We start from the raw sequence: 25,070 nt of genomic DNA, 5'->3' as shown, positions 1-25,070 counted from the left end.
TGCTTTGTAACACAACTGGCAAGGAAAAGTACACAGCTTACATTTTAGTAGTAACTTTCATTCAGAGCCCTGTGGAAACACGATTAGATTTGTGAAGGACGTGAAGACCTTGCTTGCTTGGCTGGGAACTTAGCAGCAGTTGTGATGTGCGACTTCTCCTCTGGACTGAGTTCATCCAGTGACCTTTCCTGATGTTTGTAGGGAGCCCTTCATGTCACTGAGATGCCTGGACATTTTATTTTCAACAGGACTGTCATGGCTTTCAAAGGCAGTCCTTTCAAACCTGGGGCTTTTCAGATAACCCACTACCCACGATTTAAGCCGGTAATCAACAGCTAACCTGTATCAGGGACTTCCCTGGTGGTCCAGTGGTTAAGACGGTGCTTCCAATGCAGGAGACATGGGTTCAGGCCTCGGTTAGGGAACTAAAATCCCACATGCTGAGCAGCTGGGCCAAAAACTAAAATTAAAAATAAAATGATAATTAACCCATATGAAACCCATATTGAGCCAGTATGGAATCATATGTTATATAACACATAGATCATGGGATGAAGGACTCTTGGTCTTATGGAACCAGGAGAATCTTTAAAATTGATCTATTATTTTTAAAAATCTTTACTGAATTTATTACAGTACTGCTTCTGTTTTATGTTTTGGTTTTTTGGCCTCGAGGTCACAAATTCAATCATGTTTCCACCCCCTGCATTGGAAGCCGAAGTCTTAACCATTGGACTGCCAGAGTTAGTCCAGATAGAAGTTATTGATAAATGGCACCAAGCCAGATTCTTCCATTCCCCTTGATTGTGGGTGGCAGGACAGTTTGAGGAGTCCAAGTTTTGTTGAACCTGAGTGGGCTTGAAAAGACCATTCTATGAGCTTAAAAAATAGTGTCACACTGATTTCCCAGTATTCTCAAGCCATATATAGAGGATTATTGTCTAAGCTGATATACTTTTTTAAAAATATGTATTTATTTGTGGCTGCCCTGGGTCTCCATCGCAGTGTGTGGGCTTTCTCCATGATGGTGGGGGTGGGGGCTACTCTCCAGCTGTGGGACGCAGGCTTCTTGGGGCAGTGGCTTCTCTTGTTGCACAGCATGGGCTGTAGTTGTCAGTAGTTGGAGAGTGTGGGTCTAGTCCCTCCTCAGCATGTGAGATCTTCCCGGACCAGGGATCCGACCTGCATTGGCAGGCGGAGTCTCAACCACTGGACCGCCAGGGAAGCCCATCAGCCGATACATCTTTCTGTGTAAAATCCCCAGTTGTGTGGTTACCCATAACCTAATCCAAGCATTGGGAGGCTAGACACTCTCCAACTTCCTGTTTTTCCTTTAAAATAAAGCTAGAAATGTAGGTTGTTAAATGACAGATCTAACCAGGTAAAAATAAGAACAGACAACACATCCAAAAACACAAAGGGAAATCCTTTCCCACAAGTGAGCGTATCTACACACAGAATTGTCTGAAACTATAGTGACAACAACCGTCATAAATGAATTTCAAGTGGAAACATGCAGTGTTTTGCGTTTAACCATCTTGAAATAGTTGAACAAATGGGAGAAAAACAGGAAACTGTGTTAAACTCTTGCATCAGCACGTAGGAGTGGATAGAGGCAGAGTCAAGTGCACTCCCAGGTCAAGCACAAACTAGTGACGCAGCCTGGTCTAGGGAGTGGGGATGAGGGTGACCTTGAAAGTGAGAGTCTGCCAGGAGTATCCAGATGAAAACCCTCCTGATGGTGGTCCCTGCAGAGCGGGTCGGGCTCGGCAGCCACCAGGTGAGACCTCAGGGATGGAGACACAGGCAGCAAGTCAAACGTCAAGCGCTGTGTTCACGCCCAGGTCCCACCGCTTCCTCTCTGAGGGACCAGGTTACTTCTCCAAGTTCCAGTTTCCTCACTATGAATCAGAGCTAGTGAGCAATATGTGATACATGCTCAGGCTCTAAGGCACGTCCGACTCCTTGCAGCCCTCATGGACTGTAGCCCGCCAGGCTCCTCTGTCCATGGAATTTTCCAGGTAAGAATCCTGGAGTGGGTAGCCTATCCCTTCTCCAGGGGATCTTCCTGACCCAGGGATCGAACCCAGGTCTCCCACATCGCAGGCCGATTCTTTACCATCTGAGCCACCAGGGAAGCCCATGTCCCTAACTACAGGATACAATTTTACCTAAAAAGCTGATACACTGTCTTGTGTGTTAAATCGTGTTCACCCAAAAGAAATGTTCAAGTCTTAACCCCTAAGGCCTGTGGATGTGACCTTATTTGGAAGTGCAATCTTTGCAGATGTCATCAGACTGAGATGCTGGCTAGAGTGGACCCTAATCCCCTTTGACGGTATCCTTATAAGTAGAGGAGAGACACGGACAGACACACAGGGAGAATGCCATATGATGAGAGAGCAGTGATGTGAATACGAGCCAAGAACACGGGCAGCAGTTTCAGAAATAAGAGGAAAGCGTGCATCAGGTTCTCCTCTAGAGCCTCCACGGCAGGCACGGCCCTGTCAGCACCCTGATTCTGGACTCCAGCCTCAAGGATGGTGAGAGGACAGATTAATGTTGTTTAAAGCCACGCAGTGTATGGCTCTTTGGGTTATCAGCTATGGGAAGCAAATGCATACTGTATGAAAATTATTGTCCAGACATAGAGAACAGACTTATGGACATGGGGAGAGGGGAGGAAAGGGTGAGATGTATGGAAAGAGTAACATGGAAACTTACATTACCACATGCAAAATAGATAGCCAAGGGGAATTTGCTGTATGGCTCAGGAAACCCTATAGGGGCTCTGTATCAACCTAGAGGGGTGAGATGGGGAGGGAGACAGGAGGGAGGTTCAAGAGGGAGGGGATATATGTCACCTGTGACTGATTCATATTGAGGTTTGCCAGAAAACAGCACAATTCTGTAAAGCAATTATCCTTCAATAAAAAAATAAATTAAAAAAAGATTATTGTCCAAAGAGGAATTTTTTTCAGGTGACTATGGGTTGATGGGTAAGTCCAAAATCTGCAGGGCTGGAAACCCAGGCGGGCAGGCAGGATGTTTTTTAATCATTTATCCAGCTGCCCAGATCGTAGCTGCAGGCTCTCATTCCCTGATCAGGAATCAAGCCCGGGCCCCGTGCACTGGGAGCCCAGACTCCTAGCCACTGCACCTCCAGGGAAGTCCCTGAGGCAGGATCTCTATGTCGCAGTCTTGAGGAAGAATTCTTTCTTCTCCAAGAAACCTCAGGTATTGCTCTAGAGGCCTTCAACTGATTGGGTGAGGCCCACCCGCAGAGGGAAGGGTCATCTGCTTCACACAAGGCTGCTGAGAGCCAGGGTCAACCCCGCCCGTAAGCAGCATCTAGACTAGTGCTTGGCCAAACGTCAGGGCCCCAGAGCAGAGCCAAGTTGTCTTGTGAAATCAGCCACCACCACCGCTACACACACACGCACACGCACACTCCATGTGCCCTGTCCGCCTGGACTTTCTGTGTCTCTGGCTCTTTCTACTCTCTTTGCCTGCAAGACCTTTCCCCTTTCTAGTCACCTAGAGTCTCAGGTTAAGACTTACCCCTAGAAAAACCTCCTCTGATTCTTCTGACTTGGTTAGGACCCCCTGGTATGCCCCTACCCGGCTTGCCACATTTTTCTGTTCCATCTTTTGCATGCTTAAAAAAACAGCACACAAATGAACGTATGAAACGAACTGCAGCCTGTCTTCTCTGTCGGGCTGGAAGCCCTCCTGGAACCCCTAGCGTCCTGTAGTGTCAGGCACCCAGTAGATGCTCATGAAAAGCTTGTGGTCCCTCCTAGGGATGTAAAGACCTGGAAGGGTTCCCAGGGAGCCTGCTGCACAGCTGAGGCCCCAGAGGCCCAGGGCAGTTAAGACATCTCGCTAGGATCAAAGGACAGAGTTCAGACCCAGGTCTCCTGAAGTCGGATACGCGGCTCCCTGTACCCACGGTTTCCAGTTTCCAGGCAGAACCCACGGGTCTCATTCGGAGTTGCCTGACATATCTTGCTTTACTGAGAAAGTCAGAGGGCGTCTCTGATCCCCAGTCTCCAAATTTGCAAGTGAAATCCATGTGAAAGGGGAGCTTCTCCTCTCTGGTTACTACGGAAGGGCCAGTGGTTGAAGGTGGGTAGCAAGAACGTGAGTCCATACTGCCACCTCTCCTGTCTGCCTCTTTGGTGAGAAACGTTCAAGAACTGTTCATAAGGAAACCACGTACGTATTAAAAACCTAGGCGTCCCAAACCCTGTTCTGTATTCTGAGTCCATCTTCTTACCTGAGTTTCACCTTCCCTGTGCTACTTTAAGCCCATCCTAGACGTGGGGAAACTGAACCTCAGAGGGTTTACGTAACTGAGCCGAGTCTCACAGTCAAACGGCGGCGGGTCTAGGATTTCAGCAGTCCGGATCCAGCCGTGTTCATGAACTCTCTGCCTTAGAGGAGGTGAGACTTGAGTGGGGGTAAAGCTGTGCTGTCCCAGGAAACAAAGCGTGAGCTACGAGGACGGTCACAGATGCAATTCTAACTTTTCTAGTAGCAACATTTTTAAAATTTTTATTTTGTATAGATTTTAAAATTTAGTTTTTATTTTTGGCTGTGCTGGGTCTTCATTGTTGCAGGCGGGCTTTCTCCAGCTGCGGTGAGCAGACTGGTTATCGTGTGTGGGCTTCTCACTGCAGCGGGTCCTCTTGTTGCAGAGCACGCGCTCTAGGCGCACGGGCTCAGCAGTTGTGCCATCCGGGCTTAGCTGCCCTGTGGCAGGTGGGATCCTTCAGACACATGCCCTGTCCCCTGCCTTGGCAGGCAGACTCTTAGCCACTGGGCCACCAGGGAAGTCCTTAAATTTTTATTTTATTTTGGAGTATAATTGACTTGCAATGCTGCGTTTGTTTCAGGCATGCAGCAAAGTGACTGTTATACATCTACATATATGCATTCTTTTTCACATTCTTTTCTCATTTAGCTTATTACAGAGTGCTGAGCAGAGTTCCCTGTGCTGTACAGCAGGTCCTGGCTGGTTAACCATTTTAAATACAGTGTGTTAATGTCAGTCCCGGACTCCTAATGTATTCCTCCCCTTCCTTTCCCCTTTGGTAACCATGCATCTGTTTCCTAAGTCTTGAGGCTATTCCTCTTTTGTAAATAAGTTCATTTGTACCAGTTTTCTAGGTTCCACACATAAGTGATATCGTATGATATTTGTCTTTCTCTGACTTTCTTCACTTAGTATGAAAGTCCCTAGGGCCATCCATGTTAGTAGCGACCTTTAGGGGGGAAAAAAAAAAGACGAAAACTAAAGCTATTCTTAATAATTATCTTATTTAATCCAGTATACCCAAAATTTTATCATTTCAACATGTATCAAAGTAAGTAATTATAAGAGACTTTACACGTCTTTTCACATAAAGTCTTTGAAATCTGGCGAGTGTGTCATACATCTCAGTTTAGGTTATCCATATTTAAGTGCTCAGTCATACTTGTGTCTACTGGACGGTGTGTGTGTGTGTGTGTGTGCTCAGTCACTCAGGCGTGTCTGACTCTCTGTGACCCCATGGACTGCAGCCCGCCAGGCTCCTCTGTCCATGGGATTCTCCAGGCAAGAACACTGGAGTGGGTGGCCATGCCCTCCTCCAGGGGATCTTCCCGACCCAGGGATCGAACCTGCGTCTCCTGCACTGCAGGCGGATTCTTCACTGCTTCACCTGGGAAGCCACCAGAGTGGTAGCTCGAGACTAAAGACTCTCTCTGTCACACTTGGTCACCCAAAGAGCCAGGCTGCACTTCCTTCCTACCCGGAAAGACCCCCACCGTGAGCCTCCTTTCGGGTGCTAGTCAGTCACTGGGGTGCCTGAGCCGCCCCCCAACTCAGCCTTGGGGGAAGAGGGAGGGTTAGCACTGGCCTCACCAGCCTCAGACGCCTTCTGCCCCGAGGACGAACACCCAGATTCCGCAGTCTTGCTGTGTAGGTCCGGATCTCAGTTTGCCCGGGGCTGGGCGACCAGCTCCGTGGGTTCACCCTGAGCCTCTCTGCCTGGAGTGGGTCCAGCCCGCTGAGTCAGGGCAGGACGATGAGTAATCCAGGAGCTCCAGAACAGCTGTCTTCCCGGCCAGCCTTTGAATCACCCGATCCACCCGGGGAGCAGATCACACTGGGGTAATCGGTTCTGCCCAACCAACCAGGGCTCCCTGCCAGCGTGTCTCATCTGGTCCCTCTTTTCCTTCTTGGCTCCTGGACAGCCTGGCACTTGTCAGAGGGAGCTGGAGTTTTCTGGAATCATTTCTGCAGGGTATATGGCAGAAGCGAATCAGCCACACCACGTGGCTCCCATTCTCTCAAGGTTTAGTTCATTGGGTCATGGTTTTTTTCCCCCTCCTTTCTCTTTCATTTGCAAAAAAAGCTCTGACCATTAAAACAGAGGATAACTCAGGAAGCTGGAGAGCACTTTAAGTGGAATGAAAAATTCAAAGAAGATTCTGGTTACGGTATAAGGTCAGCTTCTCCCTAAACTGAAGCTGGTCTCTCCACCTGAATCCTGGCCCACAAAATTCTACCATCTCTGCTTCCACACCCCTCTGCCCAAGGTACTGGCAGAAACTTGGATACACTGGGGCATGATGTATTTGGGAGAGAAAGTACTCCAATACTCCAGGGACTCTAACCTGGAAAACGAAACACAACAATGGAGTTAATTAGATCGCATGGCTCATGAACCCCCTCCTCCAGGGGCTCCTCCTTGATTTAAATCAGAGGGAACAGCTCCCACTGAATGACCCCAGACCAGTGTCTCTGAGCTTCTCCCTTGGCTCTGGGAGGAGGAACCGCTGAGCCTGGGACCGGCTGCCTGCTCACAGGACCCAGGCAGGCTCACCTCCCCGCCTGCCCTCACCTCCGCCCCCATTGCGATTCAGTTCAGCTCGCTCGGCGTCCGACTCGTTGCGACCCCATGGACTGCAGCATGCCAGGCCTCCCTGTCCATCACCAACTCCCGGAGTTTACCCAAACTCATGTCCATTGAGTCAGTGATGCCATCCAACCATCTCATTCTGTTGTCCCCTTCTCCTCCTGCCTGAAAGACCCAGCTTCAGACCCTGGACTGGAAGAAACACAAGCTGGAATCAAGATTGCTGGGAGAAATATCAATAACCTCAGATATGCAGATGACACCACCCTTATGGCAAAAAGTGAGGAGGAACTAAAGAGCCTCTTGATAAAGGTGAAGGTGGAAAGTGAAAAAGCTGGCTTAAAGCTCAACATTCAGAAAACGAAGTTCATGGCAACCGGTTCCATCACTTCATGGGAAATAGATGGGGAAACAGTGGAAACAGTGTCAGACTTTATTTTTGGGGGCTCCAAAATCACTGCAGATGGTGACTGCACCCATGAAATTAAAAGACACTTACTCCTTGGAAGGAAAGTTATGACCAACCTAGATAGCATATTGAAAAGCAGAGACATAACTTTGCCAACATAGGTCCGTCTAGTCAAGGCTATGGTTTTTCCAGTGGTCATGTATAGATGTGAGAGTTGGACTGTGAAGAAGGCTGAGCGCCGAAGAATTGATGCTTTTGAACTGTGGTGTTGGAGAAGACTCTTGAGAGTCCCTTGGACTGCAAGGAGATCCAACCAGTCCATTCTGAAGGAGATCAGCCCTGGGATTTCTTTGGAAGGAATGATGCTGAAGCTGAAACTCCAGTACTGTGGCCACCTCATGCGAAGAGTTGACTCATTGAAAAAGACTCTGATGCTGGGAGGGATTGGGGGCAGGAGGAGAAGGGGATGACAGAGGATGGGATGGCTGGATGGCATCACCGACTCGATGGACGTGAGTCTGAGTGAACTCTGGGAGTTGGTGATGGACAGGGAGGCCTGGTGTACTGCGATTCATGGGGTCGCAAAGAGTCAGACATGACTGAGCGACTGAACTGAACTGAACTGAACTCAGGGTCTTTTCAAATGAGTCAGCTCTTTGCACCAGGTGGCCAAAGTATTGGAGTTTCAGATTCAACATCAGTCCTTCCAATGAATATACAGGACTGAATATTCAGGACTCACTGCTGTATCCAGACCTTAACCCTTCAGGCTCGCACTGGACTGGGCTGGGTGTTTTCCCCACGGCCTTTTAGTGAGTATGGACTTTTTTTTAATGTACTATTCTTTTTTATTGAAGTATAGTCAATTTACAAGGTTGCGTTAGTTTCAGGTGTGTAGCAAAGGGATTCAGTTATACGTTTACACATATCCGTTCTTTTTTAGATTCTTTTCCCATGTAGGCATATAGGTTATTACAAGACATTGAGTACAGTTCCCTATGCTATACAGTAGATCCTTGTTGATTACCTACTTTACATTTAATAGAATGTGTGTGTTAATCCCAAACTCCTAATTTATCCCTCCTCCTCCCTTCGCCTTTGGTAACCATAAGTTTGTTTCCTACATCTGTGACTCTATTTCTGTTTTGTAAATAAGTTTGTATCTTTCTTTTTAGATTCCATGTATAAGTGATATAACATGATACATGCCTTTCTCTGTCTGACTTACTTCACTTAGTATGGCATTCTCTAGATCTACCCATGTGGCTGCAAACGGAATTATTTATTCTTTTCATGGCTGAGTAGTGTTCCATTGTATATACGTACCACATCTTCCTTATTCATTCATCTGTCAATGGACATTTAGGTTGCTCCCATGTCTTGACTCATCTAAATAGTGCTTTTCTGAACGTTGGGGTACATGTATCTAAATTTAAAACTACCATATGACCCAGCAATCCCACTCCTGCACATATATCCAGAGAAAACCATAACTGGAAAGACACATGAGCCTGGACTTTTCAGCCCAAGCTCTCCCAGTCCGACCCTGGGAAGGGCATTTCCGACCTCACCCGGCCATTATTTCCCTCTGTCTGTGAACCTGACACCTCACAGACGTCCTGCATCCTTAGAAACCACCCCGCTGGGCAGGCATAAGAATCCCCATTTTACAAGTGAAGATCCTGAGATTCCAAGAGGTTAAGCAATATCTCTGAGGTTGAACCTATGTGAGAGGCCGTCCTGAGGCTCCAGCCCAGGCCCTCCTTGCCCCAGAGCCCCGGGTCAGGCATTTCCCTCTTCACCACCCACCCTGGGCCGGAAAGATGAGGATGCTGCTACTTCAAGGGACAGCAGAGACCCCAGAAGCAGCTCTGTGACTGCTCACATTTTGCAAAGACGGACAACTATCTTAGTATAAGCCAGAGGTTCCGTGTGGGTGGAAAGGGTCTGCTCTGTGGGAGCTGTTGATTCCACACATGAACGCTGACTTAAGCTGAGGAGCCCTGGGGGCGGGTTTAGGAGCCAGGTAATATTGCATGTGTCTAAAGGTGCCGGGAGGGCGCTGAGGACCTGCTCCCAAGTGGCTGCGTCTCACGACCTGACTGCGGGTCACGGCCCGCTCTCTCCAGTGCCTGGGGGCCTGACCATGGGCCTCGCCACAGCACCCCTCCCAAGCATGGCAGCCTGCTTCCCTCCCAACCAGGGCTCCGAGAAGCGGAGGAGCGGGTGGAGAGGGAGCTGGAGACCTTGTGACCGCATCTCAAAGTGGGTCCTGTGTGTTCTGTTTCCTGGAAGCCCACACACCACAGCCAGAGAGTAGCCCCTGCTCGATGCAACTAGAGAAAAGCCCGCTGGCAGCAAGAAAGACCCACAGAGCCAAAAATAAATCAATAAAGTCAAATAAATCACATTTCAAAGTAGAGCGTTCCTGAGACCAGTAGCACATGAAATCTCCTTGCGTGCACGCTGTTAACTTCAGTCGCGTCCGACTCTGTGTGACCCCCTGGACTGTAGCCCGCCAGGCTCCTCTGTCCACGGGATTCTCCAGGCAAGAGTACTGGAGTGGGTTGCCATACCGTCCTCCAGGGGATCTTCCCCACCCAGGGATTGAATCCAAGTCTCTTATCCGAGTCTCTGCACTAGTAGGCGGGTTCTTTACCACTAGCGCCACCTGGGAAGCCCATAAAATCTCTAGCAGATCTCAGAAAACTCTCCCGGCCTCCAAGCGCCCCGCTTCTGTCATCAAAATGCCACCAGATGACACTTCCTAAAACATAAACTCAAGTGGGCCCTTGCTTGGACCCTGCCGTTGCTCCGCTGCTCTCTCAGGACCCGAGGCCAGCGCTCTCCCGCGGGCCTCCTTGACCGCCACACCCGCGTTTCCGCCGCGTGGTCCGGCCCCGAACCTGGCCCGCCACCTGTGTCTCAGGCCAGCTCCCCCTGGACTCGACACAGTGCAGAGAGGAACGCCCCAGGTCAGAGTCTGGGCCCCCACTCGTCTGACCTTCTAGTCACTGCAACCACTCACAGAGGGCTTGAAAGGCAAGAAGGAAGAGGAAGGACGAGAGAAACGGGCCATCCAGGGGCGGGGTGTGAAATTCACTAAAGCAGAGAACAGAGCTTCGACTGGCCATTCAGTTCTGAGTCTGCAGGCGGGCGTTTCTTTCTTTGCAAAACACCCCGCAGCAGACAGTGGCTCTGGCTGGGGCCCCAGGTCCTCCCGAAGGGCCACCAGAAAGTGTAAAGCTGAATCGGCACACTTGTTTAGCCAAACAACATCCTTTCTGTCTGGGGACTGTCAAAAGGCCCCGTGCTAATTCAAAAATAACTCAGCCTCTCATGAGAACCGAGCATGCAGGAACCCCACTATGGGGGGAAGACTCCTGAAGCCCGATGTCTGGGGGCTGTGTCTTCAGAAGGAGCCTCTCCGCCGGGGCAGAGTGGGATCAGAAGGGAGGTGAAGCGAACGCTGTTCCCCGCCTCTGCACCTGCTCCCCGACCTTCCCCGTCCTGCCCCTCCTGTCCACCCGCCCTCTGTCCCCTCCGCTGGCCCGCCTTCCCTCTCCCCTCTGCACGCGGCTTTGCAGTGTTTCTTGCTAAAACCTTTTTTCCCAAATACTTTTTTTTTTTAATTATTTATTGATTTATTTTTGGCTGTGCTGTCTTCATTGCAGCTGGGGCTTTTCTCCGGTTGCCTGTGCGGGCTTCTCACTGGGGGGCTTCTCTTCCTTGCGCCCATGCTCTAGGATGAACGGGCCTCAGCAGCTGTGGCCCACGGGCCCTCCAGCACACGCTCAGGAGCTATGGCCCAGCGGTTTAGTTGCTCCTCCTGGCTTGTGGGATCTTCTCGGACCGGGGAGCGAACCCATGTCCCCTGCGTTGGCAGGCAGATTCTTCGCCACCACCCTTCTTGGTAAAATTTTAGGCGGAGCCTTAGCCCTGCTTTCGGATCTGATCACAAGTCCTGCGTGGAGGACGCCATCTGGGACACACCCCAGTCCTGGTGGGGTCAGCGGCCCTGGCTGCTCGTGATGAAAGTGTCTCCTTCTTGCTTTCCCACCAGTGTCCTCAGCTCTGGCAAGCAAATGAGACAGCCGTGGAATGCCCTCGAGTATATCTTTTTTAAATAAACAGCCAATCGTCTGACAAGTGTGGTTTTAACTACCATTAGTAGTAAGTGACTTGATGCCTTGATGAACCCCAGTGCCTCCCGTCCATGTATTTGAAGCCAGAGAGCGCTTCAACTTGCATGTGCTTCTGAGACACCTTTGAAAATGTGCTTTAATCTGTGCTTTGGGGAAGATGTTCAGGGACTTGTTGGGGAGAGACATATCTTTAAACACATTTTTTTTTTTTAGATTTTAGTGAAAGTTGAATAGATGGTGTGCTTCCTTATTGCAGAGAAGAGTGTAGAACAGGGCATTCAGGGTGAGGTTTTTTGAAATTCTTTACTTTCTGGCTGTGCGGGGTCTTCGTTGCTGTGCGAGCTTTCCTCTAGCTGCGGCGAGTCAGGGCTCCTCTCTAGTTGCGGTACGAGGGCCTCATCGAGCTTTCCTCTGGCTGTGGCGAGTCGGGGCTCCTCTCTAGTTGCGGTATGAGGGCCTCACATTGCAGTGGCTTCTCTGGGTGTGGAGCACCGGCTCTGGGAAGCCCAGGCTTCAGTAGCTGCTCACACGGGCTTAGGTGCCCCTTGGCATATGGAGTCTTCCTGGACTGGGGATTGAACCCACATGCCCTGCATTGGCAGGCGGATTCTTCACCTCTGAGACGCCAGAGAGGTCCAGTATGAGTTGTTTAATAAGACAAATCAGGCATTGAGAGTAGACTGGGGTGGGGTAGGTGGAATGGCATGGGGTGAGGGCGGGGGTGTCCAACTACCTCCCATCACCGCCATCTGTGTGTTCCCTCCAACTGCAGGATAATGCCCAACACCGTAGGCGCTCAATAAATGTTTACTGAACTGAATTGCTGGTCTGATGGCTGAGCCCGTGAAGCAGATGTAGAAAGAAATTGCCCCACTCTGAAAACTCCCTTTGGATTTTAGCCCAAACTCTATTTCAGCAAATACTGTTAGGATCAGAGATACACTTACTCACAGGAAAAAATAAAATGGAAAGTCAGTCTTTTTTCTCCATCGTGTTAAAAAAAAAAAAAAAAGAGTTTTTTAAATCATCCTCTGCCATTTCTCATCCATCAGACTTACATTAACATGATATGTTGCTGTGAAAATGCTTCCCTTAAACACATCAAATGGATTAATGCTGGCACTTTATCAGGTACAATTTCTGTTTCCATAAAACATCTTTAGACACATAAAACCTACTTCAATGAGAAGTAGAAAAGCCTTCTCCTCGCCCGTCATCCAGTTGACTCCATGGGGGAAGCCGACATTTCTGGAGGCTCTGGCGTTGCCCCCCTCCCGTCGGAGCTGCTGCTTTGCCAGGGGCCTGCTCCTCCCGGGGGACCCTTCCTCCTCGCGGGTGACCACAGCTGACTAAGCGGACCAGGTTGGGGACGGGAGGGAGTCAGAAGAGGAGGCAGAGGCCGAGCCCGTCCAGCTGGGGGCAGAATAGCTTGGAAGCTTGTCCCGGCTCTGACCTTGGAGTCAGTGAAGATGGAGGGCAAAGCTAACTTGGGGTCATCACACTGGCCCTAGAAATGCAGCCCCGCACCTGTGCGAGCCATTATTTCCCAGGACGCTCTCTCCCTCTCCACCCATTCTTCATTCTTGGCCTCCGATGCACCAGGAGCACACGAGGTTCATGACTCTCCCATTGTGTGGTTGTCAGACCAAAAACAGCCCTGGGAGCTGGTTGGAAATACCCTTCCTCCATCTTCCCATCGAAGACCAACAACTAGCAATCTGGGGGCGATGCACAAGCCCTTCAGGGGATTCAGATGCGAGTCCGCGTCTGAGAACCACTGCGTCTGGCAAGCCCTGGGGATGGAGGCTGCTCCCGCCCCCTTTCAGCGGGCAAGGATTCCCAGGAGTCCTCCAGATTCCCTCCTTGTGGTCCTCACCCGCTGAGGACTACGCTGGGGAGGTACAGACCCACCGGTCCTCAAGGTGGCACAGAAAGTTGTTATGGGGTGCCTGCTGTGCACACTGTCTCTGTGCCCTGTTTCTGCCCCCTCCAAACAGGCCCGTCGGGCTGGTGTTCCTCCACTCTTATGATCCAGTTCTGTGCCCCCCAAATTCATATGATGAAGCCCTCACCGCCTGTACTCCAGAAAGGGACTGTGTTTGGAGATGGGCTTTTAAAGAGTTAAATGAGACCTTTGGGGTGGCCCTAGTGCAGTGTGACTGGAGTCCTTGGACGAGGGGCTGAGGACCCAGAGAAACACCAGGGGCATGTGCACACAGAGTGGGGACCCCCTGCGGGGAAGGCAGCTGTCCAATCCAGAGGCCGAACCCACGGCTCCTGCACTGCCAGGGGATTCCTCACCACTGAGCCACTTGGGAAACCCACGATGTGAGAATTACATCTTAAGGCTGTGATTAAAAAAAAAAAAAAGCATACTAGTGCATGGTGTGCCCCATTCACTTTTAGAGTGCACACATATACAAACAAAGACGAGTCTCGCTGAGCACCTGGAAGGACTCCAAGGAGCTGATGACATTTTAGTGGGGAGGGAGAGGGTGAGGGGAGGTTAGGCGTGAGAGGGGGGTCTTTTCACTGTAATCTGTGAATACATTTGACTTTTTTAAAATTGTGTTCCTGTATTTCCTACTCAATCAACGAAGATAAGTCTTTTGCAAAGCAGAGGAAGTGAAAAGGGGAGAACAGAGGGTTTCTTGAATGATGACACATGGATTGGGAAGATCCCCTGGAGAAGGAAATGGCAACCCACTTCAGTCATCTTGCCCGGGAATTCCCATGGACAGAGGAACCTGACGGGCTACAGTCTGTGGGCTTGAAAAGAGTCGGACACGACTTAGTGACTGACACATGCATGCAATGAAGTCCTGCAGGAACTGTTTTCAGATAAAACAGGCTGAGTACTTTAAAAAGTAAAAACATCTCAAGCACTCCTAAAGCCCCGAGCTGAAAGGTGACTTGCTACATCTCTGCCGTATTTGCTCCGAGACTGTCCCTGTCAGCCGGCAGGTGGTCACTGGCAGGGCAGTGACTCAACTCCACAGGCAGCATCCTCTGTCCCAGGAACCAGCGACGGGGCTCCCGGACAGTTATGGGATCCTGCCAGGTCACAAAAGAAGTTCCCTTGAAAACTAACTGTCTTTCACCGGTCTTTACCCCCAGGACCATAAAAGGGTGTTTAATTACAAAGCAAGTAGAAAACCTTCAGAACAAGGGGCCAGACATTCCACGGCGTGTTTCACTTCTCTGTAGAAGAACTGCTAGGTTACATTGCAGATGGTCTGCTCTCAGGGCATCTTACATCCCCTCCAGCGAGCTGTTATACTCTAATGTAAAACTTTTTGAGAAAGCAAAGTCTTCACAAATGTACATAATGATGCCCATTTTATGGATAAGGAAGTCGAGGCTCGGGCAGGCTGACTTGGCTGGAGTCACAGTGGTAAGGCCAGATTCATGCTTAAGATTCTCTCTGGAGCCTCCATTTTTTAAAATTAGTGTATAATTGCTTTACAGTGTAGTGTTAACTCCTGCCATACAACAGCTCCAGTCAGTGATAACCATACATACACATCCCGTCCCGCTTGAGCTTCCCTCCCACCTCCCCATCCCGCCTCTCTGAGCTGCAGCCTCAGTGTTTCTCACTGTATCTCGTCCGGATTGCCTTATTGAGCATAATGCTGGATGTCTCCAGGTCCGTAGAACACACAGATGGGATGAGCCTGTGACAGCCGGTTTACCTACTGTTTTAGTCTACTTTGTGCCATGGTCTGAAAACCACTATAGACTGGTGCTCACAAATACAGCATTCTGCCCCGACCTCCACATTCACGCCCCTGTTGCCTATGAAATACTTCCATGCCATCCCAGTGGTTCCTAGAGTCTTAACTCCTCCCAGAAAGATCTCAGAAGTCCAAGTTCCATCTAAATAGCACCCAAATTAGATCCAGGGGAGGTTTAAGGTGCAATTTATGCAGAGGAGGCTCCTCTGCAGCTGTGAGGGCATGAAATCAAACAAGTCATGTGCTTTCAAAATACGATCGTGGATCAGGCACAGGGTGGACCTTCCTGCCAGGCTCAGGCTGGGCCCTTGCGGTTCGAGGGGACTTGCACCCACGGGCAAGAGGAGGGAGGCTGTCTTTCCAGCTCCCTTCTTTTCTCCCAGGTCCTCAGAGGAATCACCCTTCACGGTCCATTCCAAGCAAAGCGGCTCTTTCTAGCAGTCACCTCCAAACTCTCCCAGCCTCCACCCATGACCCACTTCCACACAGGTGTTTGTTACAGCAGCACCCCACTTCTCCTTACCAATTTCTCACTCCATTCAGGCTGCTACAACCAAATACCATAGACTGGGAAGCTTATAAACAGAAATGTATTTCTCACAGTGCTTGAGGCTGGGAAATTCAAGGTCAAGGTGCTGGCAGATTGTGTCTGGTGAAGAGCCGGCTTCTCGGTTCATAGATGGCTGTCTTTTCACTAGCTCCTCACATGACAGGTGGCGAGAATGCTCCTGGGGGCCTCTTTGATGAGAGCACTGATCCCACCCACGGGTGCCCTGTGCTCATGACGTCACCACCTCCCAAAAGCCCCACTTCCTAACACCATCGCACTGGAGGTTAGGGTCCAGCGTATGAATTTGTGGATACACAGACGTTCAGTCCAGAACACCTAGGTGTGGTGACAGGGTCTCCTGACGGTGGTGACGTCTGCTGGAGCCTTGTGCCAATCAGAGCCTGAGGAGGTCAGAGGCCCACAGATCTGGGCCAATCAGAGACTAAGGAGGTCAGAGGCCCACAGATCTGCTGACATCACTCTGTCCACACCCTTCCACACAATCTGTGTTCACTTCATTTGCTCCCTGCCCAGAACCAACCCCACTTCCCTTCTGTTAATCCGAGAAACTTCTTCATATCACTATTGGTTACATAAGTCCATTTTAAAGCCTTATCATACTTTCCATACGGTTTTTCATTCTGTTAGTGATACAAGTTTGTTTGTGAAATGATCAGCTCGAAAAAGTTGTTGTCAAAAATCAATTCTATTATTTCACTAACATTTTGTGGGTTATTACGTCCAATAGTTACACTTGACACATCTGTAAAGACTTCTAATTTTCATGAAACGTCTTCGATTCACTCGTCTGCAGAAGCAAAGGAGCATTCTCCAGCACTGTGTGAATTTCATGTTCACTTTCCCTATCAGAATCAATCACTAAGGTTTTTTGTCTTTTTGTTGGTCTAATATCCACATCATCTGAACAGGAACTATATTCTGACAAACTATAATCTCCTGAGACACTAGTATATATGTCACTTGGATAGTCAGAGAAAGTAGCTGCATAAAATTCACCCCCCCAAAAAAAGTCTCCTTTACTCAACATTTCACAATGCATCAGTTTTGAAATTTTTATGTTTATAATACACACAAGATTGGAACAAAAACCTAACGGAGCAAAATATGAATGATAATGACAATCGTAAGTTGTGTGACGAACCCTTGATCAGTTTTAAGCTCCAACAGTTTCGTTTGGTGATTTTCATTGTATCACTGTCTGAGAAAGTTCTGGTAGTCTCCAGTTAATAATAGTCAGTAACGTGTTAGAAAAACAACAGAGGGGCTTTCACAGGACACACGTCCATCACAGGAGCTCACAGTAAAGTTCAAGGGTGGAAAGTCAACCCAACCTAACCCACCATATTCCCTCTCCCAGAACTTGACATGTGAGTGCAGACACCCAGGTTTCCAAAGTGGCTGGAATTGTGAGAGAAGGACTAAAAAGTCACACAGGAGTCACCATTCTCACCCTTGCTGAGACTTTTTCCTTGACTCTTACAAAAGCTACCCTTCTTTTGTAATTTAAGCAAGTCAGAAGGGATTTCTGTTGCTTGCAACCAACAGACTCCTGAATAATATAGAAAATCATACTCTAGTAGTCAAGCAAACAGAAAAAGAAATCAATATATAATTATAAACTGTGAAGTGCCATGACAGAAGGAAGATAAACTTGGAGAGAGTGACAGTGGAGACCAACTGCAGAAGGGGAGGTCAGGGAGAAGACCCTTGGGGGAGACTATCCTTAAGTTGAAACCTTAAAGATGAAGTCTGCCGTTTGAAAAGTGGAAATGCAGGCTGAGGGAAAGCGTGTGCAAGAGCCGAGAGCAGGGAGGTGAGCCCCAGGAGGGGTGGGCTGTGTACAGAGAGATGAGGCTTAGTCTCTGAATCACATCCAGAGCAGTTTTCTTCCTCTTGGTTAAAGTGAATGCCTATAGTTTTTGCCTCTTGAAAATCAGCATACTACATCTTAGCATTCAGGTGTAGGTGTGGGTATGTTTGTGTGTGTGCACTGGACCCAGTCTCTGGTGGTTCAGCTGGAAAACAATCCACCTGCAATGTGCGAGACCCGGGTTCGATCCCCAGGATGGGAAGATCCCCTGGAGAAGGGAAAGGCTACCCACTCCAGTATTCTGGCCTGGTGAAAAAGTCCATGGGGTCGCAAAGACTCAGACACAATTAAGCGACTTTCACTTTCACTTGGGAACAGGCAGGTTTATTCTGCATATTATATGACTTTAGCACCTGCCTACAAGAACCTCTGCTGGACCAAGAACTTGATTTCTTCAGGATTCACCTGGATGCGTCAGATCATAGAAGATGCGTCAGATCATAGAAGATGCGTCCTGGGTTTTGGCAGATCCTTTACAGTCAGGCACATAGGGGATGTGCAGGCGGTGGACGGTGGAAGAAGGTGGAGACGAGTGGAGGTATTGACTGGAGAGAGCTGTCATACCTGTGATCTCTGCCCACTCCTCACTGCTCCAGTAATGGAGATGCACACTAGTTATCCACTGCTGCCTAACAGGTTCCCGCAAACCAAGCAGCTCACCACAATGCCCACTCATCAGCTGACGGGTCTGCAGGCAGAACTGGGCCGTGGTGTGGCCGTTTTGCTCAGGATGCCCCAAGGTCAAATCAGGGCACTGGCTGAGACTGTGCTTCTCAGCTAGGCCTTGGGTCCCCTTCTAAGCTCGCTGCTTGTTGGCAGAACCCGTTTTCTCATGGCTGCGGGACCGCGGTCCCCATTCTCCCCACTTCCCTACATCAGCAGTTCACAGAATGGACGTTTGCTTCTTCTAAGCCAGCAATGTGTCTCAATGACATCCCCTTCTGCTACCAATTAGAGAAGACTCTCTGCATTTAAAGAAGCTGGTGTGATTAGGTTAGGACCACGGGAACAATCTCTCTATCTTAACACATTATTGACGAGAGATGTTTCAATATGTTTTCAGACAGTGAAACAACTAACATCACCATGCAAAGCTGTTAGAGCTTAAAATCGATCAAAGGTTTATTGTACAACTTATGATTGTCGTTATCATTCACATTTTGCTCTGTTAAGCTTTTGTTCCAACCTTGTGTATCTTATAAACGGAAATTTTTCAAAAATGACATATCGTGAAATTTTCAGTGAAGAATTTTTTTGGTGAATTTTATGCAGATACTTTCTCTGATTATCCGAGCAACATATATACTAGTGTCTCAGAAGATGACAGTTCTTCAGAATATAGTTCTGATTCAGATGATGTGAATATTAGACCAAAAAAATCCTTAGTGACTGGTTCTGATAGGGAAAGTAAAAACGAAACTCATGGTGCTGGAGATTGCTCCTTAGCTTCTGCAGAAGACTGGATTGAAAACAACCTTTCACAAAAATTAGAAGACTTTACAGTCATGTCAGGTGTTACTACTGAATGTAATAACTCACAGAGTATTAGTGAGGTAACAGAATTAAGTTTTGGTCAGTGAAAATAAGAATCACCAGCTACAGGTGCTGGTTTCTGCAAAAATCCCCAGACAGTCATGAGTTAAAAATCAACTGATTTGGGCTTCCCTGGGGGTTCAGTGGTAAAGACTCTGCCTGTCAGTACAGGAGACCCAGGTTCGATCCCTGATCCGGGAAGATCTCACATGACCCAGAGCACTGCGGAGCCTGCGCCTTCGAGCCTGTGTGCTACGACTACTGAAACCTGAGCTCCTAGAGCCCGTGCTCTGCAATGAGAATCACCACAGTGAGAAGCCCACGCACTGCAGCTAGAGAGCAGCCTCCCCTCGCTTCACCTAGAAAAAAGCCCCACAGCAATGAAGACCCAGCACCGCCAAGTACACACATACTTAGAAAAATAAAATCAACTGATTAGTTACCTTAATTACAGCTGCAATATCCCTGTGCCGTGGAAAGCGACTCCAGAGGGTGGAGGCCGTGGCCATCCTACGAGGCTGCCTGCCTCGGGATGTTGCTGTTGTTTGCCAGTTCCTGGAGTCACTGCACAGTGCCCTGATGGAAGAATCCAGCCCGCATGAGCCTGCAGCTAAAAAATAATTTCCTCTCCTTCTGTCTCCCGCTACTTATGACACATTGTATTATTAGTTTCCCGCAGCTGCTGTAACAGGTGGTCACAAACTTGGTGGCTTAACATAACAGACATTCATCCTCCCGCAGTTCCAGAGGCCAGATATCTGCAGTCAAGGAGTCAGCACAGGCACGTCTCCTACAGAGGCTCCGTGGTCCAGGCGCTTCTTGGCTTGTGGCTGCAGGTTCTGGGGACTGGCACATGGGCGTATCTTTAGGAGACCATTTTTCAACCCACTGCCCACGTGCCTCCTTCCTGTGACCTGGGCACCAGGGATCCGATTGTCAGATGGCAGGTATTTGCAACCTTTTTACCAGTGGCTCACTCTGAGACGAAAGTGAATTGTTCTTGTCTTTGACATGAAGAAACTAAAACATCTATTTAGTCCATATTCATGTCTGCAATTTCCTAATCTTGTACGCAGTTCCAAAGATAAGTCACCTCAGTTTCCAGAACTCTCTCCCTCTGGAGGCTGCTTAAATCCCCATCACACCCCATGTGGACCAGATGGGAACCTGAGATCAAACATCTGCACAGACCGTGCAAGGTCTTCACTGGGTTTCCTACACACCATGGTGGGGAGGGGCGGGACCTGAGGGCTGGTCCCTTCTGCTTTTGAGGGTCTTTTTGAAATGCAAAACCAGAGTGAGCTACAGGTTTCTCCTACCCTTTACCCCTCCCCCTTTTGAAACTTTTGTCTCAACTATGTATGATGGTTTAATAAAAAAGCTATTTCTTTTTTTTTTTTAAACTTTACATAATTGTATTAGTTTTGCCAAATATCAAAATGAATCCGCCACAGCTATACCTGTGTTCCCCATCCCGAACCCTCCTCCCTCCTCCCTCCCCATACCATCCCTCTGGGCTGTCCTAGTGCACCAGCCCCAAGCATCCAGCATCGTGCATCGAACCTGGACTGGCAACTCGTTTCCTACATGATATTTTACATGTTTCATTGCCATTCTCCCAAATTTTCCCACCCTCTCCCTCTCCCACAGAGTCCATAAGACTGTTCTATACATCAGTGTCTCTTTTGCTGTCTCGTACACCGGGTTATTGTTACCCTCTTTCTAAATTCCATAGCTATTTCTTAACAATAAATAAATCCCTAAAATTCAAATGATGCATACAGATTACTTTTCAACTCATTTTACAATGTGTGATTTGTAAGTGCTCTTAAGATATGATGATTTCCAGTTAAATCTGGGATCTGAATATCCTTATCTACCACCTGGAAAGTGTCTGAAGCAGAACTCTATGAATAATGAGAGAAATGAGTCCACGTTGATTAATCATCAGGTCCCACAAAAGGAACAAAGTCCCTTTGTAAAAGATCATTGCAGGGAATTCTGAGAAGGATAGGGCATTAAATGAAATGAGGGCAGGTCTTAGGAAAAAAAAGTTCTCCCTCAATAAAAACTGCCTGTTAGCTCTCCTGACAGCATCGTTTTCAATGCATATTTCCATGCAGTCATTTTCAATGCATGTTTATTTTTATTACAGACTTTAAAATATTGTTTGAGAAACATATCATACAAAAAGAGTGTCTATAATATATATGTACAGCTTAAGATTAATAATAAAATGAACATAAAGCATTTTTTTTTCAAAGCAGTCAGCTTAGAAAGGCTCAATATCACTGGGGTATGAAACGCTTGACATTCTATTGTGGAAATGCCAACACACAAATTATCCTTGTTCGTGTTTTATTGCTGTAGCTCTGTGTTTCCCCGTATAATGCTGTGCAAACATTTTATCAGAAATGGTGGAGGGAAGAAATCCCCACTGTTAAGCACAGCCGAGTAAGTGATTTGGTTGCCGAGATTACAGCTTCTGCAGTTGGATGGTTATGTTGTTTTCTATATTCATCAAGGGGCGAGAATAACATATTGAGGGTGGTTATAAAGAAGCAGAGTGGAAGTTAAAAAGGCAATATGCCATAATCTTTTCGCCTCCTTGGTTTCTTCTTATGAAGCCTATTGTGAAAATACTGCACTGGCACAGCCCTCGGGCAGGCTGAGATTTTAGCAGGGTCCAGGAGCCACAGGATCCGATGCGTCTGGACTGGGCGGGTCACACACGGAGGCCCCAGACGGCGTTTGGTCCAAATGCCCAGAGAGCATCAGCCTTGGCTACCTTCTGACGCCTCCTGTCCCTGGGTTTCTTCCCCCATCGCGTGGGCAGGATAATGAGCTAGGCCTACCTTCGTTGTGAGGATAAAGCGAGTTAACGCAAGTAAAGCCCCTGATGGCGGATGGGGCCTTGGTAAAAGCTAATTGGCTGTATTCACGCTGACGCGGAATCCCAGGCCAGCTCCTCCCCTGCCTTCCTGACTCCTCCCCTCCCTCCCCTCCCCTCCAGCCTCAACCTTTCCCTTGACCCCTGACTTGCCCGCTTTGTCCCTGTTCCATCAACTGGCCAAGGACACTTCAGCCTCCTTGCCCTGTTGTCCACAAAAGCCTCCTCCTCCCTAGACCTGAATAGACATTTCTAGACATCACCTAGACATCCAAATAGACAGGTGGCCACACGTGACAAGATGTTCAACATCCTAGTTATTAGGGAAATGCAAATCCAAACTTCAATGAGATGTCACCTCACACCAGTCAGAACGGCCATCATCAAAAAATCCACAAACAACAAATGCTGGAGAGGGTGTGGAGAGAAGGGAACCCTCCTACCCTGGTGGTGGGAATGTAAATTGGTATGGCCACTTTAGAGAACAATATGGGGTTTCCTTTAAAAACTAAAAACAGAGCTACCACATGACCCTACAATCCCACTCGTGGGCAAATAACCAGAGAAAAACATAATCCCAAAGGATACATGCACCCGAGTGTTCATCGCGGCACTGTTTACAACAGCCAGGACACGGGAACAACCAAAGTGTCCATCGACAGATGAATGGATGAAGATGTGGTACAGGTGTACAAGGAATGTTCCTCAGCCACTAGAAAGAATCAGACAGTGCCGTTTTCAGCAACGTGGATGGGCCTCCGAGTGTCATACCGAGGGAAACAAGTCAGAGAGAAATAACCTGTGACATCCCCTATGTGGACTCTAAAAGGAAATGATACAAATGAACGTACTTACAAAACAGAGACTCACAGACTTAGGCGGGGGGGGGGGGGGTGCGAGGGGAAGGATTAGTTAGGGAGTTTGGGAAGGTCATGGATATACTGCTAATTTCTCACACCTCCTGTACCTGGGTTTCTCCCTCATCACGTGGGCAGGATAATGAGATAAACCTATCTTTGTTACCAGGGTAAAGTGAGTTAACACAAGCAAAGCCACTGATGGCGGATGGGGCCTTGGTAAATGCTGTATTCAAAATAGATAACCAAGAAGGACCTACTGTGTAGCACATGGAACTTTACTCAGTGTCATGAGCCAGCCTGCTTGGGAGGGGGATTTGGGGAAAATGGATACAGGTATATGTGGAAACAAACAAACAAAAAGCGCCTCCTCCTCCCTTTGACAGTTACCACATCGCCGGCCTTACTTCCTTGGCCTGTCTCACTGTCTGAACTTAACATATTTATTTTCTTGTGCCCTTGCTAACGGTCTGCCCCCCACCAGTTTGTCCCAGTTTACCCAGTACTTACTCAGTTTGATTTTTTTAAGTTTTTTTTTTTTTTTTTTGATGTGGACCATTTTTAAAGTCTTTATTGAATCTGTTACAATATCGCTGCTGTTTTACGTCTTGGTTTTTTGGCCACAAGGCATGTGGGGCCCAGCTCGCCCGAGAGGGATGGAACCTGCACGCCCTGCATCGGAAGGGGACATCTTGACCACTGGACCACCAGGGGATCCCAAGCCTTGCGCAGTTTTACCTGCAGATTCCCACATCCGGGGACGCAGCCCCACATCCGGGATGCTCTGGGAGGTCAGGCACTGGTTCCCCACCTCTGTCTTCCCAGACTGAGCAGTGCCGGGCACACGCACAGGCGGCCCCTTGGCGAGTCTTTGCCGAGTGAGTGAGTGAGTCACTGAGCCCCTGGATGAGGGAGGGGCAGAAGAGGGCCCTGACTCCAGTGCCTCCATCTCCCCGCTTGACGACGACAGGCCTGGAGTCCCGCTGCAGCTCTCGCCACACACGCCGACCACAGCGCGTCCGTCCGGAAGGCGCGCTAACTCTGAGACCACTGCCTGCCTCCTGGCGGCATCAAGGATGTTGGCGCTCCTGGCTCCAGAGCTCCCGAGACGCCTCCGAGGCCAGCAGCTGTTTTGCACCTGAGATCAACACACACGAGTGTCTGGAGGGCCCGGGCGGTCCAGGCCACAGGGAGGTTCTAGAAGCTGACATGGCGTCACGCGTCAGTTCCTCACGGACGGAGGGGTCAGTGTCAGAGTCAGACGTGGCCCTCTGAGCTCTGAACTATCCCCAGCCTCCGAGCTGAGATCCGGGGAGAGCTTGTGAGGAAGGACCGCTGACCCTCCAACAGCAACTTGACCTGAGCAGGTCCACTGACAGCTGGATTTTCATCACTAAATACGGTCCCCAGCGGGTTCCTTTCACAGATGTGGAAGCTCGCACAGGCGGGTCAACTGTAAAGGTATACGTAGATTTCAGCTTTGAGGGGTCGGAGGCCATAACCCCTGCATTGTTCAAGGCTATACTGTATTCTAAACAAGAACAAAAGAAGCTGTAAAGAACTGTCCTGAGGAGAAGAAAACAGAGGCTACTGGAAACTTAAAAATGAGTATGGAGAATATTGCAAAACTGGGTTTCCCTCTCTATGATGATTAGGAAGCCCTTGCCTCTGGCTTTCTGGTTAGAGATGCACATTCAGATGGAATTCGTCCTGTATCTAAGGGAACTACGCTAGGATGACCTGGTAAATACATTATCCAACTAGAAGCGAATATCTATCTGCGTGACTGTGAAATTTGTACTTTGTTTTCTCCATCTATTAAGTCGCAATGGATATCTCTACCCAGACTTCCTCATGAAGATATTAGTTATCATGTGATGATCAGCCCGATCCTAGGGGTTGAATGAAAACAGCCCTCTCTCAGGGAATGTGTTAAGTGGCTCGGGCCATTCCAGTTCAGCGAATAAATCAATTTCAGTTGACAGATTGGTTTCCTGCTGCTCGAAAAGGTTTTGCAACGGGGAGAATTTACTTTCTCTTTATCAACAGAGACAGTCAAAGCTCAGAGCTACTTTCTTCTAAAGAAACAGCCTGAAGAATCATGGTGACTAACTAACATTGGTAAACATAAGATCCATCCTTTAACCTAGCAGGGT

Source organism: Bos taurus, chromosome 27 (assembly GCF_002263795.3).
Source record: "Bos taurus isolate L1 Dominette 01449 registration number 42190680 breed Hereford chromosome 27, ARS-UCD2.0, whole genome shotgun sequence".
In the NCBI taxonomy this organism is placed as follows: Eukaryota; Metazoa; Chordata; class Mammalia; order Artiodactyla; family Bovidae; genus Bos; species Bos taurus.
This window is presented reverse-complemented; position numbering follows the sequence as displayed.